The sequence below is a fragment of the Dromiciops gliroides genome, chromosome 1, assembly GCF_019393635.1.
Source record: "Dromiciops gliroides isolate mDroGli1 chromosome 1, mDroGli1.pri, whole genome shotgun sequence".
NCBI lineage: Eukaryota > Metazoa > Chordata > Mammalia > Microbiotheria > Microbiotheriidae > Dromiciops > Dromiciops gliroides.
The window spans coordinates 31236360-31242359 of record NC_057861.1 but is presented as its reverse complement, the minus strand read 5'-3'; positions in this window follow the sequence as shown (position 1 = coordinate 31242359).

The following is a 6000-nucleotide window of genomic DNA, read 5'->3' as shown; positions in this document are numbered from 1 at the left end:
TCCTTTAGTGAGAGAGGACCATCCCCCACTGGTGGTAGCTGGGGGAATTGGGTGAGGAGTGGAGGACCATCCCCCACTGGTAGTGACTAGAGGAATTGGGTGAGGGGTGGCTACGGATCCCTCTTCAGGACACAAAGGCCGAAGCCACACCCAAACTTATCTCCCCAGGATAAGGGAGACCAGAATGAAGGGTAGGAATGGCAAGCTAGCTCAGTCCCATTTGGTTCCTCTAGGCGTTATCTGTCCTCTGGTTTAGTTTCTCAAGGAGAAGATTCCTCGATGTGCCCCAGAGAAATTCTGGGGTGCTCTGCGCCCCATGACATTAGGAAGAAGAGAGGGTTTGAGGGGGGAAGAATGAATTCATTTCGGGACATGTTGCATTTAAGGTATCTATGGACATCTAGTTCCAGATGTTCAATAGGTAGTTGGAAGTGCAAGAATGGAGGTCAGCAGAGAGGTTAGGGTTGGATAAGCAGATCTGAGAATCTGGAAGCTGGTAAACAAATGGAAAACAAAGATATTAACATCATAAGGAAGACTATTCTCACTGAATAGTAGAGTCAATTTCCTAGGGTACAAATTTGGTTTTTATAACCTTTCTGGTGTACTTAGGAGACACAGACAATGAGTGGCTTTTTGGGTCCACTTAGGATAGATAATTAAAGCATTTTGCAGGAGAGGGAGGGGTAGAGAAAGAGGAGAATCAGTCAAGGGAGAAAAGGGAAGTATCTGGAATGCAACTGGAAGGTTTATTCTAAGGCAGGAATCAAGGGAAAGTGACCAAGTACTTTTATAATTGTTAAAGAAATCCTTTTAGACAAAGCTGCAAGGTCTCTAGTAGTTGTTATATCAGTGGCTGAGACCATCTGCTTGTATAGTTTATTACATTTTATTTCTCCTTCAAGAGCAGTTGGGGTTGTGGTAAAAAGTTTTAACAGTCGGTTAGCGACAATGGAGAGACGCCAGTTTTTTAAGGACCACCTTTTCGGGGAGGAGACCAACAGCATGAGCTATGCACACCAGTCCACCTGCTAAGCCCTCCACTTCCAGGGTGCGAGCTTAAAAGGCAAGGAGAGAACAGAAGTGGGATCTCTTTGTGTGTGTGTGTGTGTGTGTGTGTGTTTGTTTGTTTGTTTGTTTTTGGTGAGGCAATTGGGGTTAAGTGACTTGCCCAGGGTCACACAGCTAGTAAGTGTTAAGTGTCTGAGGTTGGATTTGAACTCAGGTCCTCCTGAATCCAGGGCCAGTGCTCTATCCACTGCACCACCTAGCTGCCCCTGAAGTGCGATCTCTTGCCTGCTCTCCTGGTCCGATGACTGGCGCTGCTCAGACAAACGTGGACTGGAGTTGGACGCGGCCCGGCTCACCGTTAGCAGCACATGCTTGACTCGGTCTCTCTCTCTCCCCAAAGGTGGCCTTGGGCTTTTGGTGAGTTTTATACAGAATATAGACTAAGCTTAGACTTAAGACTATTTGTTTTGTATTTCTACTTTCTTATCCCTCTAATCAACATCACCTGGTAACTACCACACACTAAAAGCTCTAACTAGAAAACCAGAAGCTTCTTCCATTTACTAGTCTGGGAGATAAATTAAGGGAAAGGTTAAAGAGGGGAGATTTATGATCTAATATGCAATTTTAAATCTCACAGGGTCTAATATTATCTAATTTAATACTTATCTAATCTAATATCAGGTCATCTGACGGTTGAGTGATTAGTCAATCAAAGTGTAGCAAAATAATTGTGGTTCCTATTTTCCTTCCACATGGAAATAGGGAGCAAGGAGTTCTACCTCCCCTATCTTGACTAGTGAGCTGGGGGAATGAGAGAAAATTCAACGAGTGCTGGAGAGAGGGCCAGGGAGGCTGTGTCATCAGAAGGGACCCAGATGAAAAACAAGTTTACTGTCTATGGAGCAGGCATCCCAGACATTGAAAGGGTTGGGTTGAGGGGCATTTGAATCAGAGATGGGGCAGGGAGGAATGGAGAACTGGCTTGCATAATCACTGCCAAGGGTTCAAGATCACCAGTATAGGGAAGATATAAGCTGGTGGAGTTTGTTAACCATTGAGGAAGGTTATCAACATCCTTAGGTGATTGTTCTCTGAGTAGAGTCTTCTCAGGGCCTGAGGCAGCTCAGGTTGGGGGAGCTGAAGACATGGTGTTACTCTCCTTCCCCCTAAGGCAGGAGACCAGGTAGAAGACATAATGGAATGTTATCTCTCTTCCCCTAGGAGGCCCAAGGTGTGATGCAATAAAATGGTGTTTCCCCCCACCTTGCCCCAAAGGAAATAAAACAACATAAAATACAGAGTTGAAAGGAATATACAGAGCCCTGCATACAAACTGTACTTGAACAAGAATCCCTTCTACAACACTCCTAACATGATCTTTCAGCCTTGGCTGGAAGGCAAAGTGATGGGGAACTCACTACTTTTTGAAACAACCCATTCCACATCTTAGACAACATGGATAGTTAGGGAGTTTTGTCCTCACATGAAGTTGAAATGCATCCTTGGTCTTCTCTCTAACCTTTCCTGTTAGGTAGAAAAAGCACCTTGTAAGATTTGGAGGGTCCAGAGGATTTTGGATGGGATGTAAAAGCAAAAGCTAGCAATACTTTAGGGAAAGAAAAAAAGAATAGTTACCATTTAGAACTATGGACAGACTTCTGGGGTGGAGCCAAGATGGCGGAGGAAAGGCAGTGAGCTCTCGAACTCATGACACAATTGCTCCAAAAAACATCCAAATAAGGTCATAGGAAAATGCCCGGAGCAGCAAAACTCACAGAAGAATGTGCTGAAATCATCTTCTAACCAAGAACGGCTTGGAAGGTCAGAAGGAGGGAGCTGCTGTGCTGATGCAGGAGTTGGGCCCAACCCCACAGTCACCCCGACACAGATCCAGTCTCAGGAAGTCCTCACCAGAGAAGGAGACCCCCAGAGCCTCTGACTCAGCTGAAGCACCAGTGTCGTCTGGAACTAAACTCACACTCTGGTGAGTGGACTGAGCCCTGGGCAGGGGAGAGACTACAGGGGTCTATGCTGGTGCTAAGACAGAACTTGGATTTTACACCCCTGCTGAGAACCAGGTGGTAGGCTCAAGTAGCAGTGGCCCAGGTGGGGGAGGGGCACAGGCTCATCAGAGCTAACAACCACAACACACAAAGCTGGTTGACTGGCAAGTTGGTCTGGGGTCATCTAGGACCAGGAAACAGGCTGGGCGAGGGAAGAACCTGATTCTCCTTAAATCATACCACCTGGGACTTCTAAAGCTTGGGATACTGCAGCCTGGAAACAGTGCCCCACTTTAAGGAGCTAAAAGTCTAGTAAAAGAAAGGCAAGATGAGCCGACAGAGAAAGGTGAGGACCAGAGAAAGTTTCTTCAGTAACAAGGAAGACCAAAGGGCACCCTCAGAGGAAGATGTCAACATCAGGGCCCCTAGATCTAAAGCTTCCAAGAAAAATATGAATTGGTCTCAGGCCATAGAGGTGCTCAAAAAGGACTTTGAAGATAAAATTAGAGAAGTAGAGGAAAAAATGGAAAGAGAAATGAGGGGGATGCAGGAAAGACATGAGAAAAAAGTCAACAGCTTGAAAAGTCAAATGGAAAAGGAGGTACAAAAACTCTCTGATGAAAATAATTGCCTTAAGAATTAGGATTGAACAAATGGAAGCCAGTGAGTAGGATGGGAAGTACACCCACTGACCCCTGTAATAGAGACTCGAGGAGAAAGAAGGCCGAAGCATTGATTTTATTTCTTTCGAAAGAAAGGTGTACCACACTCACTGGGACAACCAGGAGGTGTGACACACCGGGATTAGAAATCAAGCAGTTTTTATACTTTTTACAGACATCTAATTTGAGCAAAATGCGGTAATTGGGTTCAGCAATAAATCTTTCTCCTGGGATGTTCAGCGATAAGTCTCTCTCTCCTGGGTCAGAGTGCCCCAACCTCAGGGGTTTAGCCATAGGTTATTTTGCAAAATTTCATGTTTCAGCAACAATTTATCATATCTACATAATGTCTCGGTGCAGACCCTATGAAGCAATTTTTAAGTTGATATGCCTATATTTAGAAAGGGGAATAGTAGCTTCCCGTTATTGCCTCTCTCTAGAGAAAAAACAGAGAGAGAGAGAAATAGGGGGCTTTAAGGGGCTTTAAGACTTTGACATCAGATCACTAGGCCGAAGTGGGGGGCACTTTCCATCTCAGTGGAGGGTCATATCCATATGTCCCTCTCACCAGTGACTATGAGAAACCAAGACACAATAAAGCAAATCCAAATAAATAAAAAAATAGAGGGCAGCGTGAAATATCTTCTAGGAAAAACTGCTGACCTGGAAAATAGGTCCAGGAGAGATAATTTGAAAATTACTGGTCTACCTAAAAACCATGATCAAGGAAAGAGCTTAGACACCATCTTCCAAGATATTCTCAGGGAAAATTGCCCTGAAATTCTAGAAGAAGAAGGTAAAATAGAAATTGAAAGAATCCACTGATCACCTCCAGAAAGAGATCCCCAAAAGAAAACTCCTAGGAATATTATAGCCAAATTCCAGAGCTCTCAGCTCAAGGAGAAAATATTGCAAGCTGCCAAAAAGAAAGAATTCAAGTACTGTGGAGCCCCAGTCAGGATAGCACAAGATCTAGCAGCTTCTACATTAAAGGACCAGAGGGCATGGAATATGATATTCCAAAGGGCAAAGGAAATGGGATTACAACCAAGAATCACCTACCCAGCAAAAGTCAGCATAATCTTTCAGTGGAAAAAATGGGACTTTAATGAAAAAGACTTTCAGATATTTGTGATGAAAAGACCTGAACTGAATGGCAAATTTGACTTTCAAATACAAGACCCTAGAGAACCATAAAAAAAAAATTGGATCTGGGGGACATACCTGGGATCGTACAGTGGGCGACTGTCTTGTGTCTGAGGCCAGGTTTTGGCTGGGATCCCCCTGGGTCCAGGGGTGATGATTTGTCCACTGTGTCACTTAGCTAGATGATAACATCTTTAGGGTTAAATTGAGGGGTGAAGGGAATTCATTGAGGGAGGGGGAAGGGCAGAAGTGAAATCCTACAGGAAAGTAACAGGAAAAGGCTTATGGAGTAGGGGAAAAGATGGGAGAGAAGCAGGGCAGTAAATGAATTTTACACTCATCAGAAAAGGCTCAAAGACCTTAAACTCATCAGAGCTGACTCAAGGAGGGACTAACAGACACACCCAACTGGGTGGAGTAATCTATTTAATCTGGGAAGTAAATGAGCCTAACACTCATCAGAATTGGCTCAAAGACCTCAATCTCATTAGAATTGGCTCAAGGAGGGAATAATGTACACACTCAATTGGGTAGAGTAATCTCTATAACCCTGCAGGAAAATAGGAGGGGAAGGGGAGAAAGAGAGAGGGGCAAAAGAAGGAAGGGCAGAGTGGGGGAGGGGACAGACAGAAGCAAATCCCTTTGGAAGAGTGATAGGATGAAAGAAGATGGATAATAGAATAAATATCATGGGGAAGGGAATAGGATGGAAGAGAAACAGTTAACAATAGTAATCATGAAAAAGAAAAAAGGGGGAAAAATTGTACAAAAAATATTTATAGGGGCAGCTAGATGGCGCAGTGGATAGAGCACCAGCCCTGGAGTCAGGAGTACCTGAGTTCAAATCCGGCCTCAGACACTTAACACTTACTAGCTGTGTGACTCTGGGCAAGTCACTTAACCCCAATTGCCTCCCTAAAAAACAAAAAACAAAACAAAAAATATTTATAGCAACTCTTGGTGGAGGCTAAGAATTGAGAATCAAGGGAATGTCCATCAATTGAAGAATGATGGAAAAAGCTGTGTTATATGATTGTAGTGGAATGGTCTTGAGCTACAGGAAATGACAAACAGGATGATCCCTGAAAAACCTTGAAAGACTAATGAACATCGATGTATGGTGAAGTGAGCAGAGCTGAGAGGACATTGTGGGTAGTGACAGCAATATTGTTCAA